A 14,088-nucleotide genomic window follows, 5' to 3' on the forward strand; every position below is an offset into this window, starting at 1 on the left:
TTCGATCTTTCCTAGTGATCGAAGCGGCTCTGCCAGCAGGGTAGAAGCAACTCAGTAATGATACAGCCGTAGCTCGCATCTAATTTTGATCATTTGTTTCGCCGTCTTCCTAGATCAGATGTTTTTTTTGTTGTTGTTTTGGTCCCAATTGTGTTTGTTTACATTTGCGCATTCTAAGGGTTGGGAGAAAGCAATATTTTTCATCTCAAAATTTCGGAAACGTTTTCAGGACGATTAACTTTCGTTCTTAGATTCAGAACACACACTTTAAATGCTCCTAATGGGTTATGATAACACATTAAGATGACTCGAACGATGACAAAAAGGGTAACTAAGGTTCAGAAGCGATGATATCGTCCCTCGGGTTCATGATACAGATTTCCAGTCAAAGAAATTCTGCAGTCAAACCTCTTCCTGGATAAATTAAAATAAAACCGCACTATGGATAGATGGACAAAAATGTAGCTTGTAATCGTGGCCGTGAAGAATTTAAAGGTCTTCAAAATATTGATCACGAACAACGGGCATAAAACGAGTCACAATCAATATTAGGGAGCTTAAGCAACGACGACGGCGACGCCGAGGACGACGACAAGTCAAAAATGAATTTATATTTTAACAGCGACATTTCAATTGTCTAGATCTGTTCAGTACGCCAATGGCTCTAAAAACGTGCTTAGGCTAAATATGCAATGACAGCATTCAATTCCAAATGGAAAGACGAAAAATTAGCCGTCGTCGTTCGCGTTCCTCGGACGACGCAAAACTTGGTCATTTCACGTTGTTGTTTTGTAGAGGACGGCAAAGAAATGTACAGAGATTTATAACGCACGTGCTCAGCTATTGTTTTGCTCATTAAACCTTTTGTTTGGTGACGTTCTCGTTGCCGTCGTCGTCGTGGTTTGCTTAAGCTCCCTAGTAACACCGCAACAAAACCGGTCGGTGAAAACCGCAGCCTGCAGGCTGCAGACTGCAGACTGCATACTGCGGACTGCATGCAGACTGCGAACTGCAGACTGTACATTTTTTTTATCGGTTTTCCCCCCTCGAAACTTCAAATTATGCGTCGTTGATTTCGACTGACAAGATTATAGTACAAGTTGCAAATCGATGCAAAGATCAGAGCAAGCGAAATTACTCCATTAAAGTGTGAAAAATCTAACTATCTTCATAATACTGAATACATGAATAGTTCACGCACTAGGGCATTAACCGGGACGAAACAATATCTTACCTGATCTTCTATTTATCACGGTAACCAACAGGATAGCATAACTTTGCTTGAATACAAAACAACTTGCTTAGGATTGAACAGAACAGTTCTACACAACTTACCTGAATAAAATGCTTACATTGCGAATGGACACAAACCGCCAAGGCGGAAATTGATCCGTGTTAGGAATATGGGTTTTTTTCCTTTTTGCTCATGGATGACGTAGTTTACGTCATCCATGAGCTTAGTAGGCAGTCCAATGGCACTCACTCACTCACTCGATTCTGATTAATTTATTCATTAAAACCGGATTAAACAGCTTTCTCCTACTTCTCCTGCTAAGTATTGTTTTTGTCTCAAGGACTTCTGGGCAAATGTTTGACTGGTTTTATGGGGGTACTAGAAAGGCGTAAATTTTTTGTCCAACAACATGGCGTAACACAGCAATAAGGTCGAAGATGGTTTTTTGTTCGATTTGTAAACAGGGATTCCCTCGTGGGTTGAAAAATGGAAAGTTTTTATGCTAAGGAACACTTGCTACGACAAATCGACAATGAAATCCTGTAAGCGACGATCCTTGCATCGTAATCTTGAAAGCTACAATGTCTATCAACCGTGGTCCGTGGACAAATCGACGGAATCGCTTAAAAATGTTTTAATATCACCCGGACGAGGAATGAAATGAATCCTGTGTCATATGGAAGCTAAGGCAAGCCTTCTTGTTCTATCGTTTTTTCTTTAAAAACTATGTCTATGAGAGCACTTTTGCGTACTAGTAATTAGATACTTTCGTTCGGAAACTGCTCGATATCGACATTATTAATCTGACAAAGCACATGGCACATTTAGGTGAGTAGCCTATTTTTATCGGGGTTGGGTACAGGGAGAGGGGAAAGGGCAGCAAATTAGAGATATGTGTAATTTTTCTGCATTCATTTTTATACCCTTTTAAAATATGTGACTATTATCTTTATTGTGAATTGCCTACCGGTGAAGCAAGCTGTACTATTGTGCATATGGAAATAACCCAGATGAACACTGTGGTAACAACTACAGTATACTGTAATATGCAAATGACAGTAAGAAAATGTTAATATTAACACCATTACTGATGCTGTACGTATTTATCAGCTGCCAAAAATAATAGCAAAAGACTTCATAGAAACTGGCTTAAACAGCACAAGTCACCCTGAAGACTTCATGGAATTAATCTGAGAATTACAGATGAATGTGAAATACACCTACTTAGGAAGATAATAAGATGCTTTCAACACTTGCATTAGCTTCTACTTCAGCTGTCGAAACTCATTCTTTACAAAAGACATTGGTAACAAGCACATAAAATGGCTCTCCAAACTGCACACCGTAAATCCTCGAATTAGCGCCCGGGGCAATTATTTTCAAATTTAGGAGAAGGCAAGGGGGCGCTTATTCGAAGGGGGCGCTTAATCAAGGAGGGCGCTTATTCAAGGGGAGAACGGTTCTAATTCGAGGATTTGCAGTATAATTACTGAGTTGGAAACACTTTGGAACTTTGTTCATGTAGGTTTCTTAAAGTTAAGAATGTCGACAAGTGAAATCCACCTCAACTCACTACATGTGTCAAAACTTAACTCAGAACCTACAGCTTTACAGTGGAATACAGAAATACAACTTCAACTTAAAATCAGCAGGTCCATATCATGTTCATGCATATACATGTAGAGAAACATCAGTCCTTTGTATTAGGACTACATTTAAAGGAAAATACTGGACTCCATCATAAAGGAACACAAAAATAGAATGTGTTAATCACTCGCTATTAATTAAATACAAATCTTGCAATGTTCATTTGAAGTATAAGCTATCCTAACTGTTTCAGCTTATATCTGTTGAATTTTCGTTCAATTCTTAAAATGGCGGTAATATCATCCTGTACTTTTATTACATGTGTGTCCTGCTGCTGTAAAGATTATTTTATATATAATAATAATAATAATAATAATAATAATAATAGTAATAAACAGGTTCTTACTGCACCTTTAGAATTCTCAATGCGCTTACAATTGCATATGATTAAAAAGAATAAAAACCTAACTAAAAGATACAATTATCATATGCAAAATCTATGACTAGGTTAAAAACTGTTACAAAAAAGAAATGTTTTAAGGTTCTTTTTTTTAACTCAGCCAAAAAAATGTATAATCTGATTTGCATTTATAGGAAACGGTTGGCTACAATGTCTCCTCTTAGCTTTTATTGCTACATTATGGTAGTCAGTATTTCAGTGGACTTAAAAAAGAAAGAAAATGTTCCTAATAAAAGTAGTGTTCAACTTGATTTTTGCTGTATTGGTCTAGCGGTTGAAATCCATTTCAAACATGTAATAAGTAATTATTTATTATGAAACAATTTTACCAGAGAATGAATTTGAACACCTAAACGGTGTCAATAATAATAATAATAATAATAATAATAATGATAATAATAATAATAATAAAGTTTTTTGGGCGCATTTAAAAAACTCAATGCGCTTACATTACTATAAAAAATAAATTAGTTAAATCCTATAAAATGTTTCTAATAACAGTAATAAATAAAATAAATGAAATAATTAATTAAAATACAGTTCCTCATAAAATAAAATAAATCAAAAGTAAGATTTCCGAAACAAGAATGTTTTGAGGGCAGATTTAAAAGACGAAACAATATTTGGACGTCAGAACCTATGCCTAACATTTGACTAACTGATGTTTCTTTTCCTGTTTTCCACTGCAGTACCAAAAACAACGCTACAATGATCAATTCCTCTTCTCTTTTTATTCAACTACGTTTTCTACATTCATCCAATAGGCCATTTCCGAGTTGCCTTTTGCCTCTGTGTCAAAACCAGTCTGAGTGCAAAACCATTTATATGACTTCTGCCTACAGATTCATTAACTCAATTTATCACTACTCACGATGACTTCGATAGCGTTGAACTTAGCAGTATGCAGGACACCTGTCATATATGAACTCAGTTAAGGACGGTGCCTACATTTGTTAGTGCGCATACTTTCTGGGCATCACGCAAGGCATGGTCTAAGCGCCATGCGCGCGCTGGGGCTGACATTGACGCAATCAACTACGCTACCAAGTACGACTAAAAGAAAGCAAATTTTCCTTCTGTGACCAAATCAAGTTTAACGAACCCGTACTTAAACCAGGAACACCGAAATAGCAGCATATCGCAAACCACTAGATGCTAACCTCTTCCAGCTGAAAACCTATCCGATATCTGTCGAAAATTACACTGAAATCCAACTGTAAACATGTACCTGCAGATGGCGTAGTGCGCGCGCAAAACAAGTGCGAAATACGCAAATGTTTTACTTACAGGGGAGGTGACAGGAAAAAATGTAGCGAGCACCGTAAAAGTTTTCAAAAAAGATCAATAACTTTAAAAAACGCGTGGTTACCCCCACATTTTATGTTATGAAATGGAAGTGGCAAGCCTATTCAACACGTGATTAGTTTCTGGTTGTGAGCAAAAGGTATTTAGACTGTATTTTGGCTGAACCAGAGGAAGGCTGTGAGACGCTAAAAGCGCTGTTGCAACGATTTTGTTATTAAAAAGAAACCAAAAATGGTTTTTATGTTACCATTAATTTTACCCTGCAGGTTTGAGATCTTGATAAACGTGTCTGCTTTTCTGTTTGTAAAGGCGAATTCAAGGGAAATCTGTGAAGAAATATCCTTTCCATATTTTTTATCAGAAAATGCTGATGTCAGCATTTTTGTCGAGATTCAAGGCTAATTATCTCGAAAAAATGCGCGGCTACCCCCTTTTTTCTTTGTGGATTCCAATAGCCCTTGCAAAGATCTACTTTTTCCGCGTGGTCCTAACTTGGTGCAAAAACCTTTGTATTTAGTAGGCACCGTCATTAAATGACCTCGCTCTCCATGAGTTCTCGGAGCTCAGTGGATAGAGCGCCCGCCCGGTGTTCGGAAGGTCATGGGTTCGATTCCTGTCGGGGACTCAGAAGTTTTCTTTTTCCCACGCTCGTGTCATGTTGATTAATTCACCTTCACGACTCAATTTTATGTGAACGGTTTTGCGCCAAGACTCGTTTTGAAACAGAGGCAAAAGGAAACGTTCATCCATGAGCTGCTCACAGGAGCCTTTGATTCTCGAAACAATGTCGCCTGATCTTGAAAGTCTTTCAGTGTAAATAGCTTTTCAGAAAGAATATTTCAACCCTGCAAAAAGGGAAAGTGCAACAAGCTAAAATTAGGAAATCAGCCAAGGTTAGGGGGTGGCGTGACTCTCGTATGAAAAGGGCGGGGGTTACTCGTCGTTTTTCACTTTTTCAATTATGAAACTGAAATTCAGAAAGAATTATGCAACCTTGAAAAAAGGAGAGTGCAACGAGATAATAAGAAGCTCGCCACGGGGAAGGGCTGGGGGGGGGGGGTGCGGGTGTAAATCAGGGATTTTGTTTCTACTTAGGGTGTTCGGGACGAAACGTTACTACTTTTAGTGTTCAAGGTCTCTTTTAGGCTTTCACGGGAAGAAATAATCAAAAGAAAACGCTGTCACTGTAGTCCATATCTGTTTTCACAGACGCCCGTAGACAATTCAGCATTGCAATGAGATTGTGGAGCCAACTGATCACCGTGGATGCTAGGCCGTAGACTACAACTCGAAGTCTGTGTCCTGTTTATGGCGCTCTAGCGGCCCCTTCTCCCAACTCCCCCCCCCCCCCCACCCCGCCCCGCAACCCCGCTTAGATGGACAAGACCGTTTAATTTCGTGCTGCCTAGTTCCTTCCAGGTTCTAAATGGATACCGCCTAATTTCATGGTGGGGACATCCTTACTTTTGATTAGTATTCAGAAGGAGGGCCTATACCCTGAGTTGGGGCTAATTTTGGCCTGAGTGTGTCCTTAAAATTAGTTCCTTTTGCAGAAAAGCCAGACCCACCACAAGATTTGGTCAAAGGAAAAGTATTTGACGACCAGGAAAACAGACCTAACATCAAAGTGGGGTGGAAACCGCCAAACTGCGACGGAGGCTCAGCAATCAGTCATTAAATTGTTGAACATAAGACAGTGAAAACTGAATGGAGCACTGCAGCTAATGCGACAGTAAAAAAGACGGATAATCCATTGCAAGTGAAACAATCAGAAACATACGCTGTCCGAGTTACAGCAGTGAATAAAATGGGTGTCGGAGAGCCAGCAGTTATAACAGTTAAATTCACAGTTATTACGAGATAGAGGGTGTCGTTGAATGCCTGGTGCATCAGGGTACCTGTACAGGATTAGTTCTGTACGTATCGGGCGAGCATGGCTGTACATAAGGGGCAAGGGGCTAGAGAAGGAGGAAGAAAAACTTTTATTCAGATTTGCAGAAAGCGTGGAGGGAGGGTTTCATTGGGTGTGAGTTATGTATATCCTTGATGTTGGCATTCACTAGGACGACCTACTGATCGCGATGTTCTATAGCGCGGGGTAAAGGAATAACACTGGTAACTATCATTACCGACTTCTTGAGCAAACAAGATCAAATGGAGGTTGGCACATTGTACAGTTTCGAATCAACAATGGCCTTAAATACAAACTTTTAACAATGCATGGCGCGTCAAGCAGGACAAAACTGCTAAAGATATCTTGTTTTCTTGTTGTATTTGTTAAATGAAGATTTGAAGAATCTCGCAAGATCGAATAGATCCAAAGCATCAATGACATCATCTTGTTTCCTTGGAATGCTTCTACTTCTATCAGCATTGTCGTAGGCTTTGGCGTAACTTACCAATCTCCAATCTTACACATCTCCAATCCAAGTTGTTTTTCTCATTCAAATATAAGAACGAAAGAACACAAAGGAAACATTTCTTGCTTGTCAGTGAAGAGAAAGCGTTGGCTGTCTCAGTCGGATTGAAGTCTTCGGAAATAAACTAAGCCAGCGATCTGTTAATGCTGTTCTTGATTGGACGATGTGAATTGTCAATTCATGTGAATTGTACCTCCATTAGACAACTTTAGAAGACAGCAAAAATACGTTGTGTTGAATTAATTGGTTTGGGTTACTGCATCAGGATGCTTTGCGCAAAGTACAAAACGATGTGATATAGCCTATCAGCAAATTCTCGCACGACAACAAAGTGCGATTCGATTCATTCGAATGCCCCAATTTTGTTCTTCGAGAGTTCGAACCCAATCGTTCGATTAAGTTCGATTGATTTCAATAAAGTTCGTTTAATCGCACCTTCGATTTGGTACGCGATTAGTTACGTCTGGAGCAAAGCCATACATCTAAGAGAAAGCTTCTTTTATGAATAAACATTTGGCGCATCTTTCAAACAAGAAATCGCCAAGCATTACCCGCGAAACTTAACTGGCGTATGTCTCAATATAAAATACCTGAAATACGCTTGATAAAGTTACGAGGGTTGTAAACAAAAAAATGGAGTTTAAGTAGATAAAATAACAGATACCGTACCGTTAAAAATCCTGGGCTAATAACTATATCCAATGTAGCACTCCTCTTGCTTCGTGTTGGCGGTCGTAACTTTCGGCGCAAACGGATTTTCCGGTCGATTTTCCGCCGACCCGCCGGTGCAATACTCTGATGCAAGCATTTTGGTCAGCTGTAATTGCGTGAAAGGTCATGCGAGTGACCACGTGACTTGTTTCCATTTCAAAATTGTTGTGTAAAACGAAGGTTTCGTTCCAGCCGTTTAAAACCAGTGCAACGGTTCATTTGTTTGTTTGTTTTACCTTTTACTGGACGAAAAGTTAAGGGACCGAACCGAATCATATGATTCGTGGGTGAGGCGACCATGATTTGCCTTTGCGATGGACTTCAACTTGGTAATGTCTCAAGGAAATGCCGTGGAGGTAAGCCGACCATCTTCTGTCTTGGTGTGTCTTTCATTCGAAGAGATGCATGTTCATATAAGTACATGTAACATATTTGTAACCACATCAGCTGTTTTATCGAATTAGATGATTGCCTATGAAACATAGCTCTGAATTTTGAATTGTTCTTCGTCCAGTCTACATAATTATAGGTACTGTTTTATTTACATGTATGATCAGTTATATGGCAGTTACATGTTTACAATGTACAAATGTGTATGCCATTTTTGTGCAGCCGTAAATTACTCATGCATTGTGATCATTTTACTATCTTGACATGGCATAAACTGATCGACCTCTTCGTAGGGAAATTAAAGTGCGAACTGTGGAAGTTGAATCAAACAGTTTGTTTTTGTTCAAGTGGAAAGGCAACTTAACATGATAACAAAACATACATGGAGGCAAAAATATTACATCCTGCAATAATTAAACAATGCAATAAATAATTTTGTTTTTATTTTCAGCTTTGAGAAACAGGAGATGGAGAGTGGTGCTGCCCTGTTAGGGCCAAAGTCTCTGCAAGTCTAATGGGGGTCTTTCAACTGCCTTCTGGTTACGAAGTTATTGCTGCAATTCTGCAATCGTTGGTAAATTTTTAAAGGAGGAAATAACTAAATTTAGGGTTAGAAAGGAAGCTATACGTAGCTACTACAGTCATGCCACATCAGTGAAAGTAAAGTTGTTTCTTGTTGGAAATGAATGAACCTTACAACTTGATGAGATAATTTTTTTAACTTGTAAATAATAATATTATCGATTATATATTACATACACTGCGGCTACAAAGTTTATTTTAAGAGGAACATGGTATGCGTTAATTAATTCTTTCATGTTGGAATACTGTAGTTTTTGTAAAACTTTACCTCAAATTGCACAAGACCTTGACTTGTGACAGCTTGGGTTCCCTATAACTTACTGCAAGTGGTTTTGGTTTTTTAAGCTTCATCTTGCCAGGGCAGGAAAAAAAATGAAATCTAGTTCCCCGGTGGGCCAGTATATTTTAGTTTTCAGTTGGCTCCACTAAAATATTACTAATGCCCAATGGGCACGCAAGGTTCATGCCTTATCAACTACATCATTTACTAGTTGCTGTCTATAGTAAGTGATAGACTATAACAAAATGAGTTTACTGGTACTATGAAACTAGGTGAAAGAAACTACTAACAGTGGCACAATAATATTGTTGTGTCAGATACAAAGTATGCTTGGATTTTAAATTAATCCATGCTTTCAACTCACTGTTTTGCTCATCTTGTAGTCTTAAGTTTTGAAATAAGTTTGATTGGAAATTATTATTCACAAGATTACATGTACTGAGGCTAATTTCACTTGCCCACCTGACCAGACCTCCAAACTTCTTTTTCACTTGCTCAAAAGCAAGATTTACTCGCCCCAAGCAATGGGATGTTTGTTTTTCCCTGCCCTGCTTGCTAAGACTACGAGTATTCCCTCTTTGGCTTAGGGTCTCTTCAAATGAGCCCGGTCAACCGGCCTGGCTCGGTTTCTGAGATCTCGCCTCGCCACTCTTTCTTTCATAAAAATTTTGATGTGTTCATATATGTATGAGAAGCCAGGCTGGCCGGGTTACTGAGATCTCGATTTTTGCGTCCAAGATCTCGGTAACCAGGATGAGAATTTTCCCATACGAACGCTCCAGCCCAGGTAACCAGGCTGAAACTTTTTAGGCAAAATAGCTTTGCTTTTGCAACACAGTGTCCAGTTACCGGGCTCATATGAAGAGGCCCTTAGCCCATGCATCATGCATGACGCGAAAGAAAATCAACATTTTTTCTTGCGGTTTTCATTTGCATCACACACAATAGACTACGCGAAAGAGGCCGGCACTACTCATAGTCTGAATAATTATCTGTAGGCCCAAAAAGATGGTACAGTTTTAATTGCTATATGCACATGTACATGTACATGTACATAAGACAAGTCCATGACTCAAAATCAAACCTACAACTTGCTTGCAACTGTAACATGGACCACATAAATGATGCAGGGTTTAATTGTAGCCTCAGACATTGCCCAGTGACGAAAGATGAACAAAACCTTTGCACGACGTGATCATCACGTACTAAATGTACAAAAGTCACGCATAATGAGTTGTACCCTCTAAATTGGCCAAAGGGTTTCCTTGATTAGAAGTGATTGATGCATGTACTTCGTGTCCTGCATGTACGTTTAATTACAATGGATATATTTCCCATGTACAGACCAGGGTTGTCATTAATTTGTTAGTCACCTGTAGCCTTATTCTCCACACCCATAGAAAATTTGTTACTTTGTGGATGAATTCTCTAAACAGCAGGGAATTTCACCCATAGCATCAAGGGAAAATCAAGCATACTCAGCCGTAACAGGTGTTATGGTTAACAGCCCTTAATGACAGCCCTGCAGACATAGCAGAGGATGTTTTATACTAAGTAATTGACCCTTAGCCTCAAGTTCTCAATTGGCATTGATACATGCATGTTCCTTTCATTGACTCCTTTACATTGTTTGCAATTCTTCTTAACAAAGAAAATATGTAGCACTGATGATGACCGTGCACTCAAAAATGTTTTGGTTTTTAAAATTTTAGTAACTTTTAGCCTTTTATAGATAAAAAAAATATATTATTGCAGCCTCAACTGTTATTACAGCTTTTCATATACAGATACAGTAAGCGTAGAGCTACATTTATTATACAAGTAAAGAAAGAAGTAGAGCCAAACACCCCCATCAAGCTTGAGTTTGCCCTACACTGACTTCTAACATGTCATGTGTTGTTCACAGCTAGAGCAAAGTTACATGTAAGTTCAAGATTATTTAGCACTATTGTTATGCTGTTTTGACACTATTTTAAAACTATTTTCACATTATTTGATGCTATTTTAGTACTATTTTTTATTCTATTTTTACTGTATTTTCATACTGTTTTTATGCTATTTTGTGCTATTTTTATGCTGTTTTATACCATATTACTGTATGCCATTTCAAGACTATTTTAAAGCTATTTTCATATAGTTATATTGTATTTGACATATTTTTTTCATATATGATCCACTTTAATTTTTAAACTGTTTAAAGTACTATTGAAATATATTTTGAGACAGTGGATTTCAATAGTGTTTTAAACAGGTTTCAACACCTTTAAAATCAGTCGAAAAATATGTTAAAAATATAATTTTGCACCTATTTTAAACCTATTTTGTATAAAATACTTTTAAAATTGTCATTTAAACTAGTTTAAAAATAGTCTCGCAGATTAAAAGCTGTTTTTAAAACGATTTGTGTCCTGTTTTTATTCCGAATGCTGTGTTCCTCGAGAGATTTTTAAAGTAGTTACAGACTATTTTAATTATATTTTTAAACTTAGCAAAGGATTTCGAGTTTTGGAATTTTAACTTTATTTTTAAAAGCTTTTCAAAATACATTTCAAATTTTGTTCCAATAGTGTTTTAAACAAGTTTGAACACCATTAAAAGCAGTCGAAAACTAAGTTAAAAATACACTTTTCGCCCTGTTTTTAATCTATTTCATAAAAAAGGTTAAAAACAGTTTTTAAAAATAGTATTTAAATACATTTAAAATAGTGTTTGGTTTGGTAAGGGAAACAATTTCAATGCCGCCCGTGTCAAGTAACTTGTATATATGACATGAGTTTCAGTGGACAGATCCTTACGTGTAACATGAGGCATGGTCGAATTTTTTTTTTTTTTTTTTGAAGATTTAGGATATTTAAGCGTGTTCTGAAGTCTCACCCGTGCTCGTTTTTCTAGTGTCACGCAATGATCGTCTTCTCTTAGTTGAATTCAAACATTGTCTGTCACGTTATGTGTGGACAGTTTCCGGTTGCTAGGAGACCAGGTGTGTTAAGAACGGCGCGCAAACAAGAGATAGATTACTTTACTTGATGAAAGGAGAACTGTAAAATTTCACGCGTGAAAACTTTTGTGCATCTAAGGAATACCTTGTGTTTTCAATTTTATTGCTGTTTGTTGTCAGTGATAAGCCGGATAACCTGAGCAAAAACAGCTCATTAATTAATGTTTGTATCACGACCCCTCTAAGAAAGGATGGAATGTGTTTTTGTTTCAATATATACCTAACAGTAAATATTACATTATTTTGTAAAACACGAATGGTAAATTGGCAGTCAAATTTGTTAATAGCCTTGTAGTTGTTATATAAGCCGTTGATGTTTAATAAAATAAACGATTTGGAAACTTCCGGACTTTTGGCTATTGTTTCAAATATTTTGATGTTTAATAAAATAAACGATGTGGAAACTTCCGGACTTTTGGCTATTGTTTCAAATATTTTGGAACATAAAGATGATACCCCACTCAAAACCGTCCTCTGAATTCTTTCAACTATCCCTCAGATGGAAACCAAAAATCAAATATCAATTAACGTTTTATTTGAACGGAGAGGTTTGCCATTCTATTTTCTTTTTGTTTACTGCCAGAGGAGAAAGGGGATTCCCATTGTCGGATTTAAACTGGACGTAACCTTCAACGGAGACTTAAAGCGTTGTTCTACTCTTCGCTTCCATTTGAGAATCAATCCTAAAAATGTGTAATGCTTCCTATTTGAGTCTAACGCTAAGTTTCCGTTTTGAAAAGGTTGCGCTTAGGGTAAGTTCGAAGTGTACCGTATTAAAGATGTATTTTACCGCATGGGTGTTATCTCTTTCCTTGCTTTCACTTACTTTTACCGACAAACAAAGAAAGTTACTAAATATCTAGATATGTAGAATGGCTTTCTCAGAACAAAAGGAATTCAAGTGAAAGGCTTTCATCATACAAGTAGGTCGTTAATAGCTCCATAATGTAAACTGCATTGAGTAATGAGTAATGGGTCTAAATACTTATATTCCGTTTAAAGAGTATTAGGTTGGCGTCAAAGAATTTGGCCTTTAATTTCATGTTGTAATACTGCGCAGAATTGAGAGTTAAAACTTCCCCTCCGCCTTTTCTTCAATTTCCACTTTGTTTCGCCATTCGCGTGTTTTTCTCTTCGTCTGAAGAAGTCTGAGATCATTAGAAGGTTATTTTCTTTCACAATAATCATTTTGGCCGTACGTAACAGCCGTTTGCAATTGTTGCTCAGAAGATTTTGGGGAAAATGTGATTCTTTCAGTGTCAAGTCAAGTTGAGAGTTTCCCAAACAATGCTTAATCATAACCAAAACCTATTTTTGATAGTTTCTTATTGTTTCCGTTTGTTTCAGTTTAAGGACAAAGGGAGGGAGGAAGGGGCGCTGTTTCTTTGGAACCAGTCTAGATCAGTGTATGATCTAGTCTGAGTCTGAAAACAATGCTTCGAGGTCATAAAAGGGAAATTAGGGTGACGGCCGAATGAATTTGGAGCAAGTAAGAACCGTGTATGGATGCCTAGGTGTGTCCTCTTAAGTCAGGTTTTGTGAGCAAGGTTGTATCGGAAACGACCCTAAACTGGTAATAAGCCCTGTCTCTCGCTTTTTATGACGTCAGCTTCGCTGAAGCAAGTGACAAAATCAGTATTGATGAAAATGCACAACAACAAAATTCTCGGCAAGTATGACGACGTTATCCATAACTTTACAGTGGTAGGGACGGGTACAAAAGTGAGACCGGAGAAAGCGCTGGAAAACAGAGGTCGCCCAATGATCTAGTAAGCTAAGAATTTCGTAAGAATAGCAGGATAATTAAGAAGCAACAAAATAGTGCTAGTTTGAGGTGTAATAATATAAAGCTGTTAATTTGTGTCATCATTTATCCAAGAAAGATGATTACGTGCTGAATTTTCTTCCGTTTTAATGAAAAAAAAATATATTCGGAGGATATTTTATACACTGTTGACATGACATGTTTAAACGCAAAAGAGATATGAAAAAAACAGATTCTCCAAACAGATTGTACAATTGTACAACGCCTAAGGAACACGACACTCAAGGCTGTTGATTGTTTTGAACAATACTGAAACATTGCTAGTTACATTATACTTCCGCAGTCCAACTCATTAC

The 14,088-nt window shown here is 37.6% G+C and overlaps 1 pseudogene across 1 annotated transcript in view; it reads right to left on the reverse strand.

Annotated features, from left to right (window-relative positions):
• The window catches only part of LOC145477873 (uncharacterized), a 96,831-nt pseudogene that overhangs the window by 18,881 nt on the left and 63,862 nt on the right, over window positions 1-14,088 (reverse strand). The window lies entirely within an intron of this gene.

This window comes from Orbicella franksi, chromosome 2, assembly GCF_964199315.1.
Source record: "Orbicella franksi chromosome 2, jaOrbFran1.1, whole genome shotgun sequence".
Taxonomy (NCBI): Eukaryota; Metazoa; Cnidaria; class Anthozoa; order Scleractinia; family Merulinidae; genus Orbicella; species Orbicella franksi.